This window comes from Thunnus thynnus, chromosome 7 (genome assembly GCF_963924715.1).
Source record: "Thunnus thynnus chromosome 7, fThuThy2.1, whole genome shotgun sequence".
Lineage (NCBI taxonomy): Eukaryota > Metazoa > Chordata > Actinopteri > Scombriformes > Scombridae > Thunnus > Thunnus thynnus.
The window spans coordinates 30,394,659-30,422,568 of NC_089523.1; the positions used below are offsets into that span (position 1 = coordinate 30,394,659).

The 27,910-nt window shown below is 39.6% G+C and overlaps 1 protein-coding gene across 3 annotated transcripts in view; it reads left to right on the forward strand.

The window, feature by feature from the left end:
* The window catches only part of slc8a2b (solute carrier family 8 member 2b), a 172,964-nt gene that overhangs the window by 98,882 nt on the left and 46,172 nt on the right, over nt 1–27,910 (forward strand). For 2 of the 3 annotated variants that reach the window (XM_067595470.1, XM_067595471.1), the window contains one exon: nt 2,409–2,471. The gene's annotated coding sequence lies outside the window, so the exon portion shown is untranslated. Of the gene's footprint in view, nt 1–1,777; nt 2,087–2,408; nt 2,472–27,910 lie in introns of those variants that run through there. The other variant, XM_067595472.1, reaches the window with a different exon arrangement.

Here is a 27,910-nt window from a genome sequence, read left to right on the forward strand (position 1 = left end):
TAATAGAGGTCAAGACCTTGTTGTGACCATGTTTTTCTTATAAATATATATATATATGTAAGATAGTAGCAGGGTGTAAGATGCAGGCAGGAACAGCGTACATATGTATGGGTTGGAGGTCCCAAGGTCACAATGGAGGACACTCCTAAGGTGGTTGAGAATGACCTACCTAAGATCCTGCGGGACTTCCAGATCCAGACTGACAAGCTGGTGATGGCTAACCAATCAGACATCGTGTTGATCAACAAACAGAGGAAGGCAGTGGTGATAGACGTAGTAATCCCGAGCGACAGCAACATCAAGAAGGAAGGAACACAAGAAGATCGAAAAATACTATGGGCTGAAAGAGGAGCTAGAAAAGATGTGGTAGCCACTTGGTAACTGGAGCACTGGGAGCTGTGACCCACAAACTGGGAGGGTGGCTCCAGCAGATTCCAGGTACAACATCTGAGGTCTCTATCTAGAAGAGCGCAGTCCTAGGAACAGCTAAGATACTGCGCATAACCCTCAAACTCCCAGCAGGCCTCTGGTAGAGGACCCAAGCTTATATAATATATATAATATATAATTTTGTTGTTGAGTGAGTAAGGGTCTGAATACAATACACTCAATATTTCAACTTATTACATGGTCGTCATTTCTTCAAGAAATCAAATTTCATGATTTGACCCAGTTTGAGTTGCTCATCCACATGTTCTATACGGTTGTCATCAGAGGAAATATTGCATTTCCCACCCGCACAAACATGTACAAACTTATCGCACACACACACAAACACACACACACACACACACACACACTCTTATGACAAAACAGAACAAGATATATATGGATGCTGGGTGATTTTGTGGCTCCACTAAGTCTACAGAGCTTGATTGATTGAGATTCATATCTTATGAAATTGTTTCTCTTAGCTGCTGTCCTCCGATGTTGTCCTATCAATACTCAAGTCATATTTAATTTAAGTATAGGTTCTTCTTTATTTTTCCTGTTTCGCAATATTAGCTTCTTATAAACTAATGACAAAAAACAAATTTGCCATCCAGTTGTGAATCTTACTCTCCCGACATTTTGAAACAGACAAATCATCGGTGAAAATGCAACAAGTTCAAGTTTCAATGTTCTCCCAAGTTTAATTTTCTCACAAAACCAAAAGGCCTGTATGAGTCACTTTTAAACATCTGTCTGAGGAGCTGGTGTCAAACAAATGAAGTTTGTCTCTACTATATTATATTCTTGTCATGAATTTATACTGAATTAAACGCACATATTCATAAGTGGTGATTTTATGTGAGTTGTAAACATTCCTTCTATTTCTGATTATTTTTAAAGACTCAATCTAATGTTCAGCTTGTCTCTTCAGAACCTTTTTGACCGATGAGGTTAGCTGTTTACCCGATTTATCAGCAGAAATATAATTAAATGTCCCTCATGTTTTTCATTTATGACAGTCTCTTCTCAGGGATCAGCTGACACGAATAACTTGAAAAATATAAACTGTCAAACATCATAAAAACTAATGAGTGATAATAAAAAGGGAAGGTGTGAACTGCACAAAAAGAATTAAAACATTTTTCTGATATAGCCGTTTTAGCCATACTTTAAATCAATATTAACAAATTAACTTTTATCATCTTACTCTGCTTTACAAACCTTTATTGCAGACCGGGAGGAGAAGCCTGTGAAACGGTTTGAGGACTATTACGAGACACTAAAACTCTAATGAAAGTCTCTCAGGTTTACCAGTTTCTCAGTTAGAAACAGTTTTTATGCGGCTGTAGTCTATCTGCTAATCTCTGAGACTCACCAGCACTCGATATTTAATAAAAAAAAGGCTGAAATCAATACAATACATCAACACCACGCTGATACATCTATCTCACCCTGTATCTCTTTCATCTCACGCTATCTGTTGTCATGTGACTCGCTGGTGGATAAAAAACACTTGAGTGTCTGTGTGCTTCGGTGTTTGTGCTCATTATCTGTGAGCTCATCTCTGGGGACGACTGCTCACCTAATTAACTGACATCAATACAAATGAGACCTGATCACTGACCCGTATCCATCTTTCTCTACGCTCTCGCTCGTACGCTTTCTTTAACGTTCTTCATTTTCCTGTATTCCTGCCATCCTCCTCTCTCTCTCTTTCTTTGTGTCTTTCTCCTTCTGTCCTTGAGCTGATTTGGGATGCTCCATATTCATATTACACGTCTGGTCTGCTTAGCTTTTGTTATTGTTTTTTTTTGTGTGTGTGTGTGTGTGTGTGTGTGTGTGTGTGTGCCTGTGGGAATTTGCAGAGTTTTGAAGGTGCTTTTAAGCATTTCTCGCCTCTGTTTTAGCTGTGAAGTATTTAAAACAACATCAGAAGTGAAAACCTCTCATCTCTCTTATATTCTTTGTCTCAGCAGACTGGCAGTGAGTAGGAGCTCTATGTGGATCAAGAGTTGAAGAAGGAGCGCCTGAGACTAGTGGTGAGTTTGCTCTTCTTTTCTGCATTTAATTGATTTGTTTGTTTTTTTTTTTCTGGTCATTTTTCTTCTCTTGGGATTTGCAATAATTGGGCCACAGACACTGACTGTCATGAAGTAGAGACAGGGATAGTCTCGCATTAACAGACAACTGGAGATCTCCGCTGAAAGTCTGGAGATTTCTAAATGCTCGGTAGTTACTTGAACAGACTAACAAACCTTCACCTCTTACATGTTGTCAAGGACACGCCCTACCAGAAATGATGTCCTCCTTTGGATTGGTTCTGCAATGCTAATGCTAACTGTTTCCACCCAGTTAGAGCAACAAAACCTGGGAGATTGTCCTCAGTCTTTATCAGCGAAGCGTTTAGAGACTGACCTGTGAGTCTAAGATAAGGAAGGAGAGGTGCAGCTGTGAGTGTACAGTGTGTAATACTCACCTCGGTTGTGAAATGTACCTTATAAAAGCAACCGTGGAGGTGCTTGGAGCCGAATGTGTTTCCATCGTTCACTTAAACACTGATGAGGTTAGAGATTATTGCTTCAATTATCTTGCAAGAAGCTAATGGTAGGTGGCTCGTAGCTATAACATTAATATGAGGCTTGAACGTGCCTTTAAGTCTGCACACAAAGACTCTCATTGGTCAAAGTTGCTTCTCCAACAGCCAGTAGACCATCACCTATCTAGGAAATGTCTCTCTGCAGAATAAGAACTGTGTGAAAGATGGCGATCCTTTTTATGTGTGCATACATTACTTAATGCATACAGTAGTGTTACAGTTTCTACGGCTGTTTTTGCAGATGAAATCATTAATCTGCGTGCTGTACCTGCAGGAGGCAAATCACATGTTAATGTATGTTTTTTCTCTCCATAATTGAGATGAATAGTCCTACTGCCAGACATTCAGTGGCTGCAAACTTACACTGATGCTGTGTGTGTGTATGTGTGTGTATGTGTTTCTCAGTAAAGAAACATTTCTATGTGGCATTTGAGTTTTTCACATCTTGTAGCACTTTTGACCTTTCTGATTTTTATTACGATTTAGCAATAAAGATTGTAATACAGATTCCAGTCACACTGCTGCGATACAGAGAAAACACTGACTGAGAAGACTGTGAAATGTCTCCGAATCACATTGTTATCACATTTGAATCAATTTTCTAACAAATCGAGCGCTCTGGCTCACGCACACACACACACACACACACACACACACACACAGTGGACATAAGAGATATACAAGATGTGCATAGACAGCCACACAAACACACACACATACACACATGTAGAGTTACACATGTGTGTCAACCAAAGACCAAGAGGTTGAGAGCTTGAAGGGCTAAAGCAATGCATTCTGGGTAGAAGTAATGGCTCATTAGTTGTATCCCACGGCAACCCAGCCAAGTGGTGATGAATGGGCACTATTGGGGGTCATTACTGAGCGTGTGTGTGTGTGTATCTTTATATCTATGTGCACTAGTTATGTGTTTATAATCTGCATTTGTGCGTGTTTGTTTGTGTGTGTGTGTCTGTGTGTGTTGTGTGTGTGTGTGTGTGTGTGTGTGTGTCTGGAGGGAACCTACAACAGGACTCAATTACTGTCTCCTTCTGGACCACCGCCCCCGACTCTGCACATACACACATCACACCATGAAACTTCTATTATATCTATTATTATATTCTCTCCATCTTTCTCTCTTTACCATCTGCACTCTCTCTCTCCTTTACATCTCAAGCATTCCTCCACTCCCTCTTCTTCTACTCTTCCTTCCTTCCTTCCTTCCTTATTTTCCTCCTTCAATCACTCTCTCCTCCTCTCTCCTTCTTTCGTTCTCCATCTCTCACATCAACAGCACATCAACACCATGACCAATAGCCCTGTATTAACCAGCTACGCCTCATCATAATGATTTGTGTGTTTGTATTTGTGTTTGTGTGCGCGCACGCGCCGGCACGCGTGTCGCCTGAATGCTTCTCATCGGCCAGATGTGACATTGATAGATGTATTTATGGATGCAGTTAGGCAAAGTGTGGCACCACTAACAGAGTGAACTAACATAGTGTAGACAGTGTGTGTGTGTGTGTGTGTAATTGATGAGGTTGAGGTGTGTTTCCAGTAATAGAGAGCACATGAAAAGGACATATTACCATATTTTAGAAGGTGAAATATTAGAGGAGGTTAAATATGGAAAACCTCTGAGAGCAAGGCTGCGGTCTCAGCTCTGACTCTTGACACTCGTTTGATAAAAATTAATTTTTTAGATCACAAAAATCTGATACTGAGTCATTCTGTGTCCAGATTCGGTTGTATGTTTGTGTTTGTATTTTTCATGTAATCATTGCACCACTTTTTAGGAAGCAAGCTTGTGTATTATTCTTTACTAAACAGAAAGAGTTGCCCAGTCACGTCTCCCACGTCTTTAAAAATTAAATTAAAAAGTGTCAAATAGAACGTGAAAGGCTCTTTTCTCCTCTTTCTCCTTTGTAGTCATCCCCTACCTGCTGAGGCACAGTAGGCATTATACTGAATTTAATTTTTTATTACAGCCTCAGCTCCACTTCATCATGATGTCGAAAGATGGATGGATGTAACCAAAGAGAGTCCTCCTGCTGGTGCTGTGGAGTGAACAGAAAAAGAAAAAAAAACCTTTTTATCTGAAATCAGCTTCATACTGGGGTGTTTTATGTTGTTAAGATAACAAATGGAAAAGAATAAGAGTTCAAGAGCACATAGAGCTCACAGCGAGATGGATCGTTTGGAAAAGAAAGAGTTGGGTGAGACAGATGCAGCTGTCCTGGTACATTATTATGTGTTCTGTACAAGCTACAGGAGAGGATGGGAAAGAAAAAGAAAGGAAGAGAATATAACAAAGGGTTGTTAGAAGAGGAGGGAAAGAAAGATGAGAGAAAGGACATTTAAATGAGAGGAAATTATATAGAAGAGCGAGCTGTAACGTGTGTAAAAATGCTGAAAAACAGTGTGAGAGAAACTTTAGAGAGTCAGGATTTGACCTGAAGGCTGCTGACAGATCTGATCTGAAAATATAATGCAGGGAATTCAAGTAAAAAAAAAAAAAAATGTTTCTCCGTCTTTCAAAACTAATGTTGAAGGGATTCGGCGAAGACTTTAACAGCTTTAGTGGAGTTCCTCAGTGGGCAGTTATAAAAGACAAGAGAAGAAGAAAGATGTCTACGTGCAAGATACAATCCCTGGATGAATAAAAGACATTTCAGCAGTATACTAGTATTTTTGCTCCCTATTAGCGAGCAGCACATTTAAATTCTGTTAAGATCATTATTTCCTCCTGTCAGTAAAGATGTTTTAGCTGTAAGTTAAATGATACCGTATCCTGTTTGGAAGACTGCACTTTGATTTAAAAAAAGAGATAATATGTTGTGCATCAGTAGCATAAAAGAGAATATTCCTTCTGTAAAGTTCACCATATTTGTTATAAATATTAAAGAGTTTACGAGGTGAATATGTGCAGCCATTTTGTTTGTTTGTTAGAACAACACCAGGGCATTATGGGTGTTTGTCTTTCAGTTAAGCAAAAATCCACCCGATGAATTAAATACACTATGTTAGCAGTACAATGCATCCATGTTTCATAATTACTACTGGTGGATATTCTTGGATTATGCAGTTTTGGTATTAAAACTAAGCTCTCTCTCTCTCTCTCTCTCTCTCTCTCTCTCTCTCTCTCTCTCACTGATCCCTCGAGATGAAAACAAAAGTTGAACAGAGTCGACTGAACATCGCTGAAAGAAATCTAGTAGGAACTCATCAGTCAGGTCTCTTCAGACAGACTCCACATCCTTCAGGCTGAATTCAAATTTTTCACATCTGTTTATTCGAGATGAGGAGTGAATTAAAGCAGAAGGCTGGCAAAATTTTCTATATTCTTCTTCTCACATGCAGAGCCAAACTAACAATGAACTCTACTTACAAGTATTGTGTGTGTATCCAAAGCCTGATATATCTTATTCCTCCATGCTGTAGAGCTTCTGCTGTTTCTGCCGCTAGAAACTATTAAAAAAACATTGAGTCAGTGAGCCACACAGGGTGACATGTTCCTCCACCAGTTAAGACGGCGTAGCTTGTTTAGAAACAGCTGCAAAGAGTAAAAATAGCAGCAGTAGCAATAAGATAGTAACCTGCCACTGTATGCATGGAAACTACATTTATATCGTAGTACAAAGAGGTCGTGTCGTGTAGCACAACAAGCTAACGAAACTGTAAACAGAACCGCGTTCCTGCACATATGTAGCAGTGTCTGCTATACTAGGAAGCTCACTCCTGTGAAAAATATTTAAAAAATATTGCTGTAAAAGCAATATTGTACAAACTTTGTATCCTTTGTGAGTTTATAAAGGTTAAAGATGTAATACTGTAGATATTCAGGTATATTTTCAACCTTTAGTTGCCCAGTGGAACGATTTGGGTTTAGCTGATAAACACTTTACTGCTTTTTAGAGCTCAAAACAAGACAGACAGTGCAACTAAAATAGTTTTGCAGAAAGTTAAGGTGGAAGTGGTTCACACAGAGTCGAGCAGAAAATGATCAAACAGCTGCTGATGATGTGAATTCAGATGTAACCTGAGGTCTCATTTATTTGACCTGCGAGATCCACCTCAGAGAAGAAGAGACAATCATTATATGGACGAGACGAGTCAAGAGACAAGTGAGACAAAAAGAAATAATCAATATGAAGATGGTATATGTGTTCTCAATGGTTTGTACACTGGGTGCAACTTTTAGAAGGTGTTTTTGTGGACTGAATGTGAATTTGTAGGGGAAATAGAAAGGCTGCTGACACTTGGCTTATAAGATCTCATCAGTCATGCTCGCTGTTTGATTTATAGCCTTTCAATAAGGGCACCTAATCAATCACAAGCTCTGACCTGTTCGATTGTCTCTCAATCACTGTGTATCTTTCAGACAGATGAAAACAGGCGACGCTGCCTTTCATATTCATAAGATTTGAAAGAATGTGCTGAAGTTGCAAACAACTTTCTACAAAAGTGATGTTGATGAAGTTTGATCAGCAGAGAGTCTAACTTGGAGCAATTTACAGTATATTAAATGTAGAAGTAAACTTGTCTGTATCTTGGTGGACTTGGTGCATCCAACCAGTTCATGTTCTTTAAAGAAAGCTGGATTCTTACTTCATTCTTACAAACTTCAGCTTCAAAAGAATAAAATATTTCTATTAATGTCCAGACAATGAAATGTGAATCTGGGACAGTGAGACAGAAACACTAATTCTGATGAAGTCTTTGTTATTTACTATAAAAAGAGAAGTTTTTTCTCTGTTTCGATGATTTCCCTCGTAGGTCTGAACTCCTCCAGTGTTGCCGCAGACTTCCTGCCAAGTGACCGTTCACAGCAGGATTATAACCAGGATTTATCTCCGAACTGTCAGTTGCAGCAGCTCAGTGAAGTTGGATCATGTTTTTTTTTTTACGCCCGCCTCCAGTGTAATAAACTGGTTTTATGAATATTGTTCAGAGGGATTTTTGTTAATTTTGTGGTGTGCTGTAAAGGGAAACTTTGGTATTTAAGATTTGACTTGTTTAGTTATTTATAAAGCTGGCTATAAATGGTCTTTAAACCTCTCATAATTAAGTACAAATACACAAATACCCTGGGGGACCGAGAGGTGAGAGCTAAAAACAGAGGCGTGTTAGTGCTGAGAGGTGGAAGGCTTTATGCACTATGGCCCTATAGATGCACACAAAGAAACAAAAATACACACAATCACAAAAAGAAAACAGCAGAGTCACACACACAGCTGTAATTCCTTGATTAATGAGCTATTTGGCAGCAGTATGAGGACTAAAACTGTATTTAGAAGATAAATACAATAGAAAAACACTGAGCAGAAACGCAGCCGAAGCCTCGGTTTTCTTTCTCCGTTTCTTCCTCGGTCTCCTTTTCCTTGACATTTTCCTTTCACGCACTATTTAACCTCAATTTATACACTGATTTCACACCTGCTTTTACATCGGAGTCATTCAGCCGATGCTCTGATCTAGTGTGACTTATTGTACGGTGAGGGCAAAGCTACTATTAGACTAGATGATCGCTGCAATAAGACGATGCTTAAAGCTTTCTGACAGTGTTGCTGTGATTCTGCAGTGATGATGCAGGTGAGGAAAGATTTTAAAAAGCCATGAGCAGAGGAGGAAGGTGATGTGAGAGAGCTCAGTGAAAAGCTTGATGAGTTCAGCTCTGAGAGTCAATCAATCATTCAGTCAGATCAAACTTGGAAAACGGGGAGATAACAACGTTTGAGACATCTTTGTTCCTTTAAAACCAACAGAGACAGCTCAGTCTTCCAATCAGTTTTAATAAATTAGCTTTGCAGGCAGCAGGGACTCAGAGGTTTTTCTACTAGAGCACCAGTATGTTCAACAGCCTGAAACATTTGAAGCTCTCACTGTGTATTTCACCAAATACAAGACTTCGATGATACGACGACTCTCTCTCTCGTGCATCACCTGTTTTTTTGGTTTAAAAATCTTTAAATTAAAATGAGACACTGTGAACAAACAGAGCAATGTAGGCTGATAAACCATGTTTCAATATAAGTCTAGCTTTATTTGTGTGTCACCATTATCATACAAATTCGAAAACCATACACCAACAGAACGAAAGGAAAGCAACAGGAACAGGAATATATAGGAACAGTTATGATTAAGACAACAAATAACTTGCTTAAAATATTTAACATGTTCTATTGTCACACTATACTATACTTTTAAACTTAGTTATTGAAATAAGTTGGCAGTAAATAGGACAAACTTAAAGGGTGGGGTGCTGGGACTTTTGTCTCCCCCTACTGGCGGTGTGAGTAAAGCTCAGCTGTGATCGCCCGACAAGCAACACGCTCTCATCCACACCCTGAATGACTGGCACACAGACAGCGCCGGTAAGAACGGATATGTTTTAACGGTCCACCAGCCCAGTATGCCCGGTGGCTAGTACATAATGACCATAACCTACTGTTGTGGCTGTAAAACGGCGGATAAAATGTTTTTGACCGTCCCATAACCTTCACAAAATGACTTGTTTCACTATTAGAAATTGATCCATTCGGTCCGATAACGTTTAGAAAGTCTAGAAGAGCCACAGATGGCGAGCGCGGGAATGTCATGAGATTGAGAAACTCAGTATACTGTGAAATACAGAGAGATTTACCCGGCAGCTTAATCAGTACTGTGTGAACTCGTTTTGGCAAAAGCTTGAATGTAGGAATTTCAGCTGAATAGCAGCTCTGACAACAGACATTTCTTTATTCTGATTGTCAGTCACGTACTCACACACTCTCTCCTGTCCAGCTCTTGGAGCGGTTCCAGGACCCCTGAAAGATTTCCTGTTAGCGTTTTTAAGTCCGGCTATTTTGGGTTGATGAATTCTAATATGACACTCTCCTCCCCGCGTCTCTGTCGCCTGACACTGATTGTCTCCTCTAAGAGAACAAGGCTCAGCAGGCAAACAGAAAATGATTGTTGAGAGACCAATTTGCTCCCTGATTTAGCCTCAATTTATCCTAATGAGAGTTTGTGTGTGTGTGCATGTGTGTGTGTGTGTGTGTGTGTGTGTGGGTGTATGAGAGAGTGGAAAAGAGATTGTGTTTGTCACCCTCCTTTTGTTATTTGTGTTCTATCATGTGAGGTTTAGTCCCAGTAGACGCTCGGAGCTCTTCAGTCTGATTCTGTGTGATGGCGGGCAGATCAGCCTTTTTTTCCAGAGAGCGAGACAGCGAGATAAAGAAAACAAGATAAACACCGGCTGTGTGCTTATAAAGGTTTATATTAGATGCTGACTGCAGATTGCAGAGGCTTGTTTTGCAAGAAAACGTCAGAGTAATAGAGACACAGACAGATCCATTTAACTGAGGGAAATATAACCCATATTTTAATGTATAGATATTTTTCCTCCCCTCTGATTGACCCTTTTGATCATATCAAGCCAGTTATCTGTTGTAGATGGATCAGGCTGTAACCATGGATACTTTTTCTGACTGTTATTAAACCAAATATTTGAAATGTGATTATGTTTGAGTCACAGTTTCAGACAAATTCCACTCAACGACAACTGGAGTTGAACTAATCTCACTAGTTTAGTCGACAGCATCTCATCCTCAGGATTTGATTGGATCTCTGGGTCCTTCAGGTGTAAAAATGTGAGACTGTCCTTGAAAAACGACGCGATAGATCGTAACGTCACAAACAACCTATAGTTACGTTTGAGTGACGGATGCCATCTAGTAATTATGACTCAGATCAGTGGTGCAGTTCAGATGAGTCATATACTGTGTAATGTTTATCAACACGTTTCCTCATTCAGAGGAGGATGGATGGAGGCATTAACACAGAAGCCTCCTATTTCTATCCAGGATTGTTGCATTTTCAACCGTGACAACAAAGGTGGCCTAACTTTAAGCCTAACTTTTAAACCACGTCACATGTTTCTCTAACCTCAACAAAATGATCATTTTTGCTCAAATCATGATCTTTCCTTAAACCAAATTAAGCAGAACTTAACCACAGCGCTGTCACATCATAAAACATCATTATTTTTTAACAGTGATTTGTAACAGTTATGAAAAGCAGAGACAAATGATGATGTCCTGCTGATTACTGCTGATAGGAACACCAGATTAGAAAACGCTCCTATGTGTCGTTCTGGAGTCACATGGTCTAACAACATATTTGGTTGTTTAATTTAGAGGACTTGCTGGCAAAAGCGGTTACTAGATGTCCGATATATCCTTGACCGATATATTATTGGCAGATAAATGAGAAAATTGAATGTTATTGTTCCGATAATGGAATTATTTTGCCTTTTTTTGCCTCTCTGTCTCTCCTCTCCTCTCTGTGTCGGTGAAGGAGGACGAGCCTGAGCTCAACACACACACACAGATCCAGCAGCAGTGCATCCTCAGAGCAGGGAGGCCACAGCGGAGACAATAAAAATAAATATAGGTGATATTTTACTCAAGTCAACAGCAACAATGCTTGTTGCCATAAGTGCAACAACATCCAGCAGTAAGAGAGACGGTTTATCACACTGTTGAACAAGCAGAACCTGCAGAAATGCTACATCTTCAACTCCCGCTCCCCCTCTCATCCACCGCCGCTGTGTTTTACAGCCTTACGGAGATCATTATGCTAATAGCAAACACCCCAAAAACAAATGCTAATTACATGTAAAGATTTATCCTAATCAGCCATCTGTCTTAAATTAGTTGAATCCTGTTTGACATTGAGGCTGAGACCAGCCAGCCCGTCTCCTCTATCTGTCCATCAGAGAGCATGTTCACATCAGCAGCAGCACAGATAAGGTGATAAGGTTTGGGCATTAATTAGTCTACATATTGAAAAGACAAAGAGGAAGGGATTTAGACAATGGAGAGTACAAGACATTAGCCCATTATAGGAAAAGTCTGATCCTATTGTCAGTGTCACAAACACCATCCTGCTGCCAGAAATACTCACTAGATTCCCAAATGTGCTGTAATCCACTGCTGAAAATAGTCCCATCAAATGCACTATTTCCTCCTTTACAGCATGTTTTATTACAGAGTGAGTCACTTGGGTCCAACCCTGACCTCGAGTTGTGTCGTCTCTGCAATTTGCTGCACAGCAGACAAAACCTCCGAACCAGCACTCGACCTGATGTGGGTCAAGAGTTTATTATAAAAGTGTATTTTTCCCCAAATGTTGGCAGAATCATCCACCCATGGAGTCAGAGACATATTCATTACAGTTAGTAACGGCATAAATGTGAGCAGAAACATCATTACTATATATAGAAATGTCGTTCACGCAGGTAGAAGCAACATTATGGAACAAACGGTTTCTGATCTCAATGTCGACAGAATGCAGACGCTGAAAATGGAGACGAGTACTAAATGCAAAGGCGGTGACTGCTGCATGCACGCATCATCCTGCGAGCATATCCACATGCACGTCACGTCTATCAGCTGTAAACGATGTGCACAAGACAAGCAGAGAGAGAGAGACAGATGCACTGTGGTGTTGTAAAGGGAGTAGGAGAGAAACCTGGCAGCAGATGGGACAGAGGTTTGGCTGATCAACTGAGGGAGCGAGCAGCAGAGCAGAGACGGAAAGACTGAATCAATCAGGAGAAGCAGAGAGAGAGACGGACGGCGAGGAGGCGAGGTAGAGACGAGTTCAAGAAGCGCTGCGTGCGTCTGTATCAACAGGTGTTTAGTCTGAATCACACTGCAAATTAAGTTTGATTAAAACTGCACAACTTCAGGCTTTAAATGTGTGAATGTGAATTACAAGCTAATCTAATTAAAATAAAAACATATAGGTTGCTTTTCAATTTTAAAGCAAACTATCAGGATTTTATAAATAAACACAGCCACCTGAGTGTTGCTCCTGTCTGGAGTGCAAAGCAGTTAACAATTACTGCAGTGAAACAGTGAGTACCATTAAAACTAATGTCTCACATACAGTGTTTGCACCTCCAGAGCAGCAGGGTGATGAATGAGACATGAATGAGAGTCTGGAGATGAAGATGAGTAATTGTACTGGCGGGAATTATTTCAGCATCACTGAATATCATTGAGAGAAACGACTCTATCGGGCTTCGATCATGGTATCGAGTCTTTATTGGTTCACGTGTGCAGAACAGAAAGATTTTACATTTTAACAGCAGTCTCAACTCTGCCTCCTTGACTTTGCATTCATATACGACTGAAACAGCAAATATGTTTAATTAGAATTATGTTTTCTGTCAACATAATGAGAAAATGTTAATGTTAAATGTTGATCCTGAACTTATGAGTGAAATGTTCAGAGACAACGTACCTGGTTGGTTTTCTTCCATCTTGCAGTATAATATCCTCTAATAGAAAGTGCAGCAATGTTAAACTTTTTACAGTTGTGTTGAGACACTAGAAGCACTTGATAAGAGTTTAATACAGAAAACAGTCAGCAGTGAGTCATGAAAACAATTTATTTGTATTTGAACATGATTCCTCGGAGACAGGGTTGGTCTAGTTTAATCCTCTGCTGTGGCTCCCTGTGGCTTTGAAACAAAATATCAATAAATAACAGCTATTTCATTTTAATTCATTTTATTTCATTTAGTTAGTTTATTTTAATGTAATAGTTGTTATTTTGGAGAGTTAGGTGATCTTGTAATATAAAAATAAAACGTGTTTTCAATAGTTTGTCGATCGAAAAATACGTCACCTGCCGGCAACAGGCAAGTGCATTTTTTGATCGGTCTATCCCCGGTAAGCTAACGATGGAAAAATAAAAATAAAAAAAGAAAGATTTCTGATGAAAATAGAACTTTTAATGCTTCATGGACAGATTATTTGATTTTACTGTTGATGAGAATGATTCACCTGTTTGTGTTACACCTGATGTTTTTAACGCGCCGCTTCTGATATCCTGTGAGGTACATCGTACAAACACACAGGTTGGAGTTTTGCATAACATAATTTAAAACTATCTTAATGACCTGTAAGGCAGATTTATGATTAAAAATACTCCTTACTTTAATGACAGCGCTGAGCATATCACTATTATATCTGCAAAACATTACATTCTTCAAAAAAAAAACACAGATTGTTCTATTGAGAAACACAATACATTTGCACATTTTTGTTAATGTGAAATATGTACCCCCAATTAGATATTCACTCATAAATATAATGTAACTATAAGTGGTGTAATCGTCATTTTAGGGATCAAACAGATTTTGCAGCTCCAGGTGAGTTTTATTTGGTGGGAAATGGGTTCAAATGGTTCTTTATACACTGAAGTTCGCTCCTCACTTTCAACAAAACATCCTTTCTGTTCAAAACAAATTAAAACTTTTTCAGATCTTCAACTATGAAAATAAAATAACAGGCATCACCAGAACTTCCTATTAGACCTCTACAACCTCCACAGCGTCGTCTATAACTAGCAGCTCCGTCTGTGTCTCGCTAGAAATCAAAACTAATTTAACAAGCAGCCACCTGATGTGAATATGTTGAACTCCAGAAATGTTAATTTCTCAGTTGAAAAATATTCCCCTAGCTTTACTCACTAATATTAGTTTTGCAAAACACTTTTGGAAGAAATGGTCACATCTGCATCTGCACACACAGGAATGCCAAATAAGTTTATGTTCTTAAACTGCAGAAATCTCCAAAAAAAAAAAAAAAAAGTGTGTGAAGCCAAACGTGAAGTAGGAAGCGGTTGATGAAAGTTTAATCAGAAAAATTATATTTCACAGAGCCAAATAAAACTGTCAGCATTTACAAGAAACCACTCAGCTCTTCCACTGACTGTACGTCGTCTGTTTACTGTGGTACCTGTCTATGAATAATTCACAGACATTATCTTCTTTTATATTCAGTAGTGACCTCGGTCGTGTTGTTTAATCCCTTCCACTTATTTATTGACTGGCTGTAATGATTCTAGTTTTATTTAATTAGTGGAAGTTTTGTGTAAAAGCTTTTGCTGAATGATGAAAACAAATAAAAGTTAATGCTAAGTGTTAAGCAAGTACAGCAGCATAATGTTCTCCTCATTAGTTTAAAGTACTAAAAGACTGAAACATCATAAAACTACTTTTCTCTGACTTTAGTTAGTTTCTCTTCCACTGCTTGGTCTCCATGATGACGGCTATGCAAAGTTGGTAGACACACTGACCTTGCATTGATACAGCATTTATATGCATGCATGTGTATATGTGTGTGTGTGTGTGTGTACCTACTGAATGTTGCTAAGCAGCAACTTGTTGTTGTCAAAGTGCTGTTTGTCTTATGCTCTTTGAGAGTTCCCATGAGAGAAAAAGAGCTTGAGATAGAGGCCAGATTTAGAGACACACACACGCTGGTGCCTGCAGTGCATCCTCCTAAATTGAAACTTAGTGTAGCAATGTAATTTTGAAACGACTGCAGATTGCAGAACAAGTGATTGGGCATTTAATTGGTAAATAATATTTTGCTGAGTGAAAGTAAAGAGAAAAATACACAGCTCAACAGCTACTTAGCTGAGGTTCTGGAGCTAAAAGATATCAAACTGAATGAAAAAAGCATCTGTGCATGAATCTTTTTAATTAGCGAGCTTTTGGTCAGAGATCTTCTTCAAGACATGAACAGGTAGCGAGTGAGTGCAGCGGTGTAAAGGGCTGAGAGAACATCACATCGCTAGCATTCATGCAGAACACTTTTGTCAATCAGTTGAACCTGTGTGGCTAAACAAGAAAACACTAAGCACATCAAATTTATAATATTCACAACAAAATAGAATAAGCAACACTAGAGATAAATGCTATGTAAACATCAGGCTGCAGCCATCATATAACAGAAAATATAGAATCTATTATAATATATTCATAGAGAAACACTAAAATGAGGATTTCGACCCAGTGGATCCAAAAAAAAGCATCACCTCCTGTCAACATCAGCCCCTCTATGAAGAGCAATCTGCTCTATGCACTGGAACCTATGGGAGGAAATGGGATGTGACTGGTTGTCAAAGTGACAGGCTATGGGATATTTCATATCTTTGTATCTTATGGAACGTTTGTGTTCACCAGTTCTTTGCTCAAGGGGAGGGGTAGTTTTACCAACATAGATTTTATCACATGAGTATTTCAACAGGTAGACAACATTTGTATTGCATGTGATAACTCCCCTTATTGGATTTGTCTCCCTGTTCTAGGACGTCTAAAGTCATTAGTTCTCCAAGTTTTATGGCGTTGGGTACAGTTGCTACAGGATCAGAGGTGTCGTAACCATGTTTTAGAGCTCTATAGGGTGGGCGCTGCTAACTAGAAGAAAAGTATTGTGATCTGTTTCTTTCTTGTATAGTGTGGTGATGAGCCTCCTATTATTTAACTCAATACACATATCAAGAAAGGAAACTCGTTGCAGGTCATGCTCAGGTGAGAATTTTAAATCCGGATTAACACCATTGAGAAATGACACAAATTCCAACAGTTCCTCACTTTATCCCTGAAAAAAGGCAAAACACCATCCAATCATCCAAATATCTGTACAGTTTGAGGATTTTTTGACAAATAGGATTGTTATCAGGCTCATAAATGTGTCTTTTTAATTGTAGATAGAAATCCTCTATAAAGGAGAAGTAATTGAGCTTAAGGACTAGAGAGGTTAATTAGGAAATTAATTTACCGTCCCCAGCTAGATCTTCAGTTTCTGAAATGTTATTAATGACGTCGGTGGAAACCTTGATATATGATGGAAGTCTAAGAACATATGACTTCATGAAATGATCCATGAAATTAGACAGAAGCTCCAAAAGAGAGTCATTACTGGCTGCAGTGGGTCTGCCTTTATGTTCTATAATAAGGCTTCATGGATTTTAAGTAACATGTAGAACGCAGGATGTTTACAGTTGAGAAGGTCATATTCATCTTTCCATATCCAGTTCAGTTCTAATGTCTCTGACATCTATCATCACTTGTGCATCATTAAGCTGGCTTCTTTTATATAATCAGCCATGTTCTGCAAGACAATCATACGCCCTCCTTGTCAGCAGGTTTAATAAAGATGTCAGTTCTTGTATGGCCAGTTTCTCATTATAGTTCATGTTCAAGTGAGAGGATTTCATTTTGTATTTGTCCAATATTTCTTTTTCTTTTTCAACCAGGTTTGGATGGAAGGATTCAAACCAACAGGACTGCATTTACCTCTATTTTTAAACACAGATTTGTTAGATGCTTGGGTTTTTGAATTACCACATATGTGCTTCAGTTTAATCTTTCTTAAAAAAAAAAGAAGCAGAATAAGTCTGTTTTGATTTCAAAAGATTCAACTGTGCATGTGGGTACAAACTTAATCCTTTAGATAAGGCAGAGTGGGTAGTGAGTACCTTCCCTGAGAGGTTAATCACTGAGCTTTCGCCTGCTGGCAGGTGTTGGGTCTGTTCCTGGCATCCGGATTTCCTCTCTCCCCCCGTCTCTGCTTTGTTGGCTGTCTTTTGACCGGTGTTGTGTCCTCGCAGGATAACGGTCGCTCCAGGAGGAGTCAGAGTCACTGAGGAGGTCACTGTCGACCGTCGTGGTGTCAGAGTAGGAAGTTATAGACGTTACCATGCTGGTAATCTGTAGAATCCCTCTTGTACTTTCTAATTTTGGTGGTCAGGTTTGTTTAATCGAATCATGAATGTGAATTATCACCATATTTCTCGCATTAGGGCTTCATGGTTTTAAATGTCTCTTAATGTGTCCCTTTTCTGATTTGTAACCTCCTCAATAATCAACAGCATCAGGCTCATGGAGCATTTATTGAGAGTTTCACACCATTTTTTGACAAAGTCTGTAGATTCTTTACCAATGTTGGGTGTTTTCTGTATGCAGACACCTTGAAGGATGCGTTTATAGCACCGGTATTCACTGAACGTGTAGCCATGCAGTCGGAGACGTATTTCTTTCTTCTTTAGGTAGATGAGTTTGGTTTTTATCTCCTCTACAGATAGTGGATGTTTTTCAAGAGAATTTGTAGATGCTTGTGGGAAGGCAAAGGTTTCAGCCTCATTTGAAGTAAGGGCGTTAATCTCTTGCAAGGACGTCATCACGATTAGATGCACAGACCCGGAGGGCAGGTAAGTAGAGCAGATGAAATCAAAAATAGAGAAAAACACACCGCTCACTCAGTATCAGACTTTAGCTGAGGTGCTGGAGCTAAAAAAAAACAAAAAAACATCAAACTGAATGAAAAAAGGATCCGCACATTCAAATCTGTGCAAGAATCTTTTGCCAGAGATGAAACAAGACTTCCTAGAAAGGGATTATTCTACTCAGTGCATAGAGGGGGCTTATCATATGGCTTTATCTAAAAAAAAAAGTGTCAAAAAAGAAAAACATTACTGAGTGTCTTGTATTACTACTTATATTCCTCAGACTCACACTGTTAAGAAATGAAATATTGGCATATCTTGGCCACAGATCCAGTCCTAACCCAACATTTTAAGGACTCATCTGTCTTTGTTTATAAAAGACGACTTAAGCAGTGTAATAAATTGGTTAGAGCCAACATATTGCCTGATTCCAAACAGATTCTCTTGGCTCCTCCTAAACAGGGAAACTACCCGTGTGGCAACTGTGCTAAATTCCAAAATACTTGGAGGACAAATGACTTTAGACATCCTAAAACAGGAAAAAAATGTGTGTGTATGCATCGTTCATGCATCTGGCCCTTGTATGGATCAGCGTCTGCAGAAATTAGTGACCCCATCTATCACAGGTGCGTGTACAGGAAACAGGAAGAGGATCCACATGTAGACACTCCAAATAGGAAAGGCAGGTCACAAACAAGCAGAAGGTCTAAACCACAGGAACAGAATACAGGATGGCTGGAACGCAAGTGTACAATGAAACAACTGGTATATATATAGTAGTGGGACACATGAGGTAATTAACAGCAGGTGAAGACAGTTAGGAAGTGGCAACAGGTGAGCAGGTGGGCGTGGAAACCAGGCAGGAAAGTCTCAAGAGAAGAGAGTGTAGGGCTGAAAGCAGGGTCAGAGGCAGAAAGGTCAAGATGATGATGCTAAAAAGACTGTAAATGTGTCAGATATCCACTTGATATGACTAACTCAGACTGATGAAGCCTCATATAAGCTTCACATCAACTTTTAAATGACTGTGTGGACACACTGGGGATTTTGGTCTCCATCACTTACATTGAAAGCACATTTGAAGGATCTTTTAATATCCAGTATGAACAGGAGGAATGATTACAGGGAGGAAAAACCTCTTTCACTGTTCATATGGACACCTGACTGTTGCTTGAAGACTTTAAAAATTGTGAACTAGTCCTTTAAAGTTGACTCCAATTGAACTTTAAGCACGGTGGGTGGGGTGTGAAATCGTGTGCAGCACACAAAAGCCCAAAAGAGCACTGCTGCAAAATTCACTCGCTTTGCTCTCTTAATAAGTAAATAATAAATAATAAATAAACTTTATTTATCACTTTTCTTAACAAAGGTACAAAGTGCTTAACAGAGAGAAGAAAAAACAGAGAAAAAAGAAATTAAAAAAAACAAAAGAAAAACAAAAACAGAGGGAATAAACCGAAGTTACACAAAAATCTAAATTGTAAGAAGTGGAATAAGAAAACAGCAACATATCAAACATTCATAAAAGCTTTAGAGGAGAATCTTTTATGAATGATGGCTCACACCAGTGTGAAGAGATCCTACCACCGATCATGTGTGCTGCGCCTTAGTACGTTAGTTTTTCTTCTTTTTTTTTGCCACCTGTTTTCAGTTTATGCTTAAAGACGATATAGGAAAACTATATCAAACGAACCCTTCATTTCAAAAGGGTTAAGCGAAAAAGGTCGTGACTCTCTGCAGTAGACAGCACAGCACACACAACCAACACTTACTCATCAGGTGATGCAGCAGGAGGCAGGGTGTTCTCCCAGCAATCCCATGATCCTCTGAGTGTTAACTGTCTTAAGGGAGATGCAGCACAGCAGCGTCATGGATAAAACAGAGACAGGATGAGAGACAGACGCTAAGAGAGAGAGAGAGAGAAGCTGAGAGAGAAATGGTGGAAACACCACAACCTTGCTTCCATACACATGTAAAACTGTGACATGTCTCCGCATACCTGTATGTACATGTAACAGCTCATTAATCACACTAACTGGCTGAATACATTATTCATGAAGGTGTAATGATGGATGACACCAAATGGATCTGGTAATGCAAATAGTGCAAAGGTGTATTCTTAAGTCTCTCATGATGAATGGGACGTGCAATGAGGCATGTGAGCGTCACTAACGGACGGACCGCACGTGAAATGTGTTGCTGTTGAATCATCTTGTTGGGATATACTGGGATTACTACTAATAATAAGTAAAGGATGTGAACATTTCTTCAGCAGCTAATGGTTTATGTTAAAGAATAATTCTGGTTTATTACATTTCTGTGTGTGTGTGTGTGTGTGTGTGTGTGTGTGTGTGTGTGTGTGTGTGTGTGTGCTGAGGTCCTGCTGGTTGCACAGATGCCTCCATTTGTATATTTGCCAGTCACTGATGGCATCATCTCCCAAAAGGGCACCACACCCAACTATAAATACACACACACGCACACTCATACACGTCAACCCTGTCGCCGGACAAGAACATCAATATTTGACAATTCTGTAAAAATCCTGGATTACGTCTAATACCAATGTTTTGAAAATTGCTGCTTTCTACAATATCTGCACATGACAACTACTGTATTATGATTATTTTTAGGGAAAGATCATGATGGCTATGGCAAAAAAAAACAACTATGGGTCGGGTCAGGCAACTAAAACACTTACATAAGGTTAGAGGAAGATCATGGTTACATATGATAAAAGGCCAGATGTTTATTGCAGGACTATGATGGGTCTCATCTCCTGCATGAACGCCATACACACTACGGAGCTCTGAGCTCTACATAGATATTTTCCACCTCACTACGTAAAGAACACACAAACCTGCACTGGCACTGTTTGTTGGCAATGGAATCTTGAGGTGAGGAATCCAATGTTGGCGTGATTTCCAGGGATACTGGGATGCACACACACACACATACACACAGCGTGCATGGACCAACACCGTATTTTGTTTAATTTGGAGGACTTGTTTTGTGTCTATTATATTGAAATATATACACCAGAGAGCCTCTCAATACCCCCCTGATGTTCCCCTCTTGTGGAGTCCACAGCAGATGGTGTTATCATCACTCACACATACGCAGGTGCACACACTGGCTTGTTGCGGTTTTCTTCTCTCTGTACACAAAGGCTGAATCATTCATTAACATTCCTGACAGCTGGGCTTCATCGTTGATGTCCTTTTGAAAAAATGCTCTATAATCATTCCTTCCTAGAAATTAGTGTAATCAAAATTTTACAGCGGCGAAAGCCTTACAGTGAAACTCAGCCAGCTGGCTTCAGCTGATATTACAGAGGTGTCTGATTAAAAGCGATCACTCATCGAATTTCCTTTAACTTGGAAAATAGGATGAGAAAGTGGGCACAGCGGGAGGATGCAGTGTGTGAGAGAGAAAAGGGAGGAAAATGGATTTGATATCATTAATTAACTGTAAAGACAGAACATAATAAAGCAGAAGTTTTGATGTACTAGTTGTAACTATTTGGTATCTATAAGCTGTTTAAACTCCGCTCTGCTTTTAAACAAAGTAACCAGCTAGAATCTCTTTAGCTTCTGGAAATAGTTTCAGTATAATTCATAAAAAAATATTACCTCTTGGCCAGATAGAAAAATTGCTGTGGCCGACCTGACACTTCATGTGGCCCACATACCGCGTGGAATGATGGCATTTGGGCGGTCCGCTCCTATTTGCCAGATGCGGGCCACAAGCAAACCATAGCAATGCCACATGTAAACCAGAAACTAAACAAATAAACCAGATCTGGACCACAGTTGATTTTTATTCTGGCCCTGATTGGGCCCAGATTCCATATCCTCATCCGGCCCACATACTGCGTGGAATGATGGCATTTAGGCGGTCCGCTCCTGTTTGCCAGATCCAGGCAACAAGAAAGCCACAGCAATACCGCATGTCAACCAAGAATGAACCAAATAAACAAGAGCTGGCCCACATTCCTAATGTTCATATGGCCCACATCCTGTATGGAATGGTGGTTTTTTGGCAACGCACTCCTGTTTGCCAGCAACAGGTCTAGCAACATTGTTTTTGCAGTCACCACAGTCAACATGGTTTGCAAATTCCAGGACCTGTGGATAAAGACAGCTGCCTTAAGCTGTGCAGCCCCCAACGAGGTGCTATCAATTAATCAGTTCAATTGGGTACATGTGGGGTTCAACCCTAATTGCACCAAACAAGGCAGTGGAAACCAGTTCTTAGACTAGTGGTGGGGACTGTGGCTGGACTGTGATCCCTGGACTCACATGGAACAATAAAGGAGGAGGCCAGGACACACTTTGGTTGTAGAAAAATAATCTTCTGGGAGCATTTCCAGAGAATCTTACCTTCCCAGTTGTAAACATTATCGGTGTGTATGCACCTACACTGAGCTTCACCTCTAAAATTTTATGATTAATTTAGAACCACAGTAAATCATATCTCATATCATATCACATCCAGATTAGCCAGTTCTGAGTGAGTGTGCCGTATCTTGGCCAAAACTAACCCAGATATGTTTTAAGATGACCGGGCCACATTGGCTGCATCATATGCGGGCCATTTCAGGCTCACATTCAGATAAGCCAGTAGTAATTGTGCCACATCTTTACCTAAAGTGGCCCAATAATGTTCAGCAATATTTGGGCCATTTTCACTATTTCAAATGTGGGTCACATTAGGCTCACACTATGACAGCCAGTGCTGACTGTGCCATACAATTGCCAAAAGTGGGCCAAATTTGTTGTATAGTATTTAGGCCATATTTGCCATATCATATGTCAGCCACTTTAGGTTCACATCAAGTCAAGCCAGTGCTTACTGTGCCATATCTTTGTCAGAACTGGCCGAGGTATGTTTTAAGATAACTGGGCCACATTTGCTGCACCATATGTGGGCCACTTTTGGTTTACACCCACATTAACTATTGTCGATTGGGCCAGATCTTTGCCAAAGGTGGCCCACATTTGTTTTGTGATATTTGGGTCATATTTGTTATTTTACATGTAGGCCACTTCAGGCTCACATCCATTTTATCCGGGCCAAAAGAAGGCCAGTGGTGCCGCATTATTGCCTGAAGTGGCCCACTTCCGTGCGCTATCTGGGTGGTTCACTATTGTTCGAGCTGCCTGCATGTTCACATCGGTTTCTTCCCACAGTCCACACACCTGCAGCCTGATATTCTGACTGTACACAGGCTACTGCAGGTGTGATAGGATTGTGTGCATGAACTTGTTTGTCTCATGAGCTTGTCCTCCCACAAAAAACAACACTATAGGTCGTAAATTCAGTGGCCAAAAATGACCTATAGTTACGTTTCATTCTGGAGGGCATGGTACAAACGACCTGTGTGGCCGTTTAATTTGGAGGACTTGTTGGGTCAAATGGTCTCAGTGGTCTCCTGTTAACATCTCACAATTAATGTGGTAATAAAGTAGTGATGTCGACATATAATCATCACAAATCACCTTCAAGTGCAGGAAATCCAGTTCAAGTAATGTGTAGTTTCAGAACATCTTCTCAAACCAGTTTGGCTCCTTTGTGAGTGTGAGAAGAAAGAGAAGAAAGCAACAACAATAATAATAATAACACATTTTACTTATAGAGCACCTTTTGAAGTATTCAAAGACACTTTAGATAAGTTTAAAGGATCATAAAAAACAAAAAAAACAACAAACTAAAAGCACAAAGTAGCACACAACATTATAACTTTAACTAAATGCAGGAAAGAATGAAAGCTCTTATATGATAAATACTTGACTGCAGTATTTAAGAATTAAGACTTATAACAATGGAGTGTTTTTGTTGTTCCTCCTCATATTCACAAACATGTCAGACTCGAGTAAAAATCAAGTGTAAAACAAATGGCACGATAGAAAGGAAACTCAAAATACCTTGTAATTTATGATGAAATATGTTTTTTTTTAAATGTGGGTTTTGCTTCGAGCATATATTAGTTTCTTTTCTTACTCGAGTAATGTAACAGGAACCAGAACAAGGATTTGCTAGAACCAACATCAGAACAAGAATGACAATCTACATTATATTAAACCCCATTTAGCGATGAATAGGAACATTTTTGTGCATTTTCAGAGAAATAAAGGTTAAAACCAAAAGGGCAAGTCCTTCTCGTCACATCATGATCTCATCAGACATAGTGTTCTACTGCCTCTGATCTGTATTAAAGCCCTAAAGCCTCAAACACTTTAATCTAGACCGCCTGATGTTTTTGGCAGCGGCAAAGAGATCGAACAAATAGTCCTTCACAAAACAAGATGCTTTGTAGGAGGAATAAACAGAGCGGAAAAAAGGGAGGAGGTGATAAAGAGAGCAAGTGGGAGGTCATCAGGTGTGTTGTCTCTTTGCCGAGTGAAAAACAATTTCCTCTTTCTCGTTGTGTTTCTTTGTTTTTTCATCACTACTTTTGGATGGAGACTCGTTTGATGACAGTAAAATGACCTCCTGCCAACTGAAGGACAATTTCACCGACAGACTGTAGCTGGTTTGCAAAGTTGGGAAGCTTTTGTTTTGTCTTCATGAAGAAAGAAGCACAAAAATGAAGAAATGAGAGAGAGTGACAGGCAGAGAGGAGGGGGGAGGTGGGGGGGGGGAGAGGACAGAAATAGGCCGAGGAAAACACCGGGGACATAGAAGTCTCTCTCTTCAAAAGTGCATCACTGCCACGACTAATGCTGTCTGCTTTTAAAAGACCAGAGACATGTCTTGGAAGTACTGCTGGAAGTACCTCAGAGTGACAGGTGTCCTTGAGTCACTGCTGTTTGTGCCTTTGCCAAATGTCTCACAACTTTCAGCTTTTAACTTTGCTTTAACCCTGCAGGTCTGCAGAGGTTTCACATCATCTTGTTTTCTGTTCTTCAGTCAGTATTGACTTGATCTTATACATTAGGCTAAAAGGCAATGCACAACTTGTCCTGACCACAAAAATGACAGAGTTGATCGTTTGTTGAAATTCCAATGTCTTCCTAACCTCGTCTGTCTTCTCTCGGTAGTAAAGCCAGATGTAGCATGATGCGGTTCATTTTTACCTCGGATTGGGTTCTGGTAGCCAGCTCCATTATGAATACAGTTCCCAGTCGGCAAATAACCTGAATTCATTCAGCTCCATCACTAATGAATCTCTAATCGAACCTTTTATATCTCCTCAATCGTCGTTTCAATTAGCAAAGAGCAAATGCAGAAGCGTGCAGGTAGCAGTTTTCTCACGTTTAGCTGGCAGTGATGGCGGCTCTCATCAGTTAAAACGTCATTTTTATCAGCTTATATCAACTGTAGTTATAATTAACATTTATTCCATAACTGCTAAAATAAAACTTTTTGCTGTTTTATCATTAACATCCTCTCTGAGAGATCATTAGTGAGGGAGAAGAAACTCTGTAATAACAAGAGCAACAGTTTGGCGACTCCAGTCACGTCAATCGCAGGATCTTCCAGTTAAACTTTCATGCGTATTATATCAATAATTTAAGATGATCAAGTAAATAATTCTGTATCAGAACCCTCTGTATTTGAAGCAAGTCCTGTGTGAAAAATAAAATGAAAAATAGTAAGTTACACCTTCTATTTATTTGAATGTGTCCGATATATTTCATATTTAATGCTTGATCACCTCATTGTTAGCTTGTAGCTTCAGGTTGTGAACATTAATAAGGCTGAACCAAATGTTTCTGCCTTATTGAACAAGGAAATTTGATTTCAGATCTTTGAGTTTGGTTATTTACAACTCAGGTTACTGGCGAATTAATCATTTCTAATAAGATTCAATTAGAAAGATTTGAAAAGCAGATTAGAGCAGATCAGAAAAAGCTCATGAGTGGTTTATCTGAACATGTGTTGTGTTAAACAGCCTATTTTACTGTTGTGTTATCAGGACTTGTTGCACACTTGCTGTGGACAGATGAGGACACCGAAATCTGTTGGACCTGATGGATTGTGATACTTCACGCATGAGTGTCTCGGGGATTTTTATGCTCTATTTATTTACAAACAGCTTGTCGGCATTTCCAGCTGATGCTCCTCAAATCGAGCGCCCAAGTTCAAACATCCATGACAGCAAACATCGCCCACGCTGAAATAGACACTAAATCCCTAATGGCTCCGGAGTCTGTTCTGACCTCTGACCTCCCCATGGAAAGTGACACGATAATTACCCCCTCAGGGATCAATAGAGTGTGACATAAAGCTCAGCTAGCTGTAAGCTTTAAATGTTACCTACAGTTTACCGTCTCTTTTTTTATATATCAGTAGTGGATTCAGAGTTTTCAGGGTGGGTGACCCAGTGACGGTGGAGCACTGAACTCTGTGACAGTGTTCTTGCATAAAGACTCAAAGATCTGTAATCAAGTTTCGTTGGCCGAGAAGGTAGAAACACTTGTTGGGGATCAGGAGGTCGAGCCAGTCATCCACTAATCGCAGAGTTAATGAATTTGATCTCCGGGTCTTCTTATTCATGTGTAAAAGTGTCCGTGAGCAAGACTCTGAACCCTGATTGCTCCCGATGGACGGGCCAGCAAAGCTCATGGTGTGTATATATGTGTGTGTGTGTAAATGGGTTAATGAGTCCTCGGAGCATTAAACGGGCCAGCGCCTCTATCCCAGAATCTTAAAAGAAGGGATTTAATTTGGTTATTTTCACTGGAGGCAAAGACTCACGTTATTTTAGAGGAAAAGCAAAGTTTGTCTGTGTGTCTCTGTGTGTTTTCAAGCAGTTTGCTTGTCATTGACACCAGAGGTGAAGAGTTGAAATAGTAGAACTGAACCAAGGAAATCCCATACTGGACTAAATATAAGATGACCCTGACTGTGAGATGACTGTCCTTCTCCAACACCTGTTTTTTTGGAAAATGAATTTTTTGAAGATAAGAAACACTTCATCAAAGTAGTCAAGTTGAAAAAAAAAGTTCCCCCAAGATACTTTTAGTACAAAGATAAGATGTAAGAAGTCTTCTCTCTTTGCACTGACTTCAGGACATTTTTCTTCATGTGCTCTTAAAGAGTTTTTTTTTTGTTTTTTTTTTAATGGATTTGTCAGTGTTTCATCTGCTCCTCTCGGGTTTCTTAGAAAGCAAGAAGATATATTTTGATGAAATCTAAGTGAATTTTCTTCGTTTGTTGCTTCTGGAAACCTGTATGACGAGTAATGAAACCCTCAGCTTGCTACATCTGTTGCAACAACACAAATTACTTATTGATATTAAACATCGATTTGTCATTTACTGTGTGATTTGCTCGGTGGAGGAAGGAGGGAAGGGCGACCGTGACTGATTGGCCGTTAAACAATGAAACAGAGACTGTGTGTGTGTGTGATTCAGCCTGCCAGAATTAATTAATATGGAATATCAACGCATGCTGATCATGTGTAACAATCTAATGTTAGATTTAAACTTAATAACAAACAATAGCATTAAAGGAATATAGAGTATCATGATCCTGCTCGATGTGTAACCACAGAAACAGCAGCAGAGCTAAAACCTCTCCTTGTGTTGATTCTTACAGGCTAATTAACGACTCGGTGTCAAAAAAGTGTCGTTGCAGCTATGAATTAGAGTTCAGCGGGACGTTGCGTGCTGCTAATCAGTTCTCATAGAAAACACATCAATCACAGAGTCTTGCTTGTTTCATTAAATACACGACTTCACAGCTCAGAACACCAGACGACGCAGTGCACACAGTTTTGAGTCGTGTGAAAAACAGATATATTTTACAGCTTTTTGCATAATATGCATCATCATAAGTGTTTGTGTTTAGCATCCCTTTTCCATT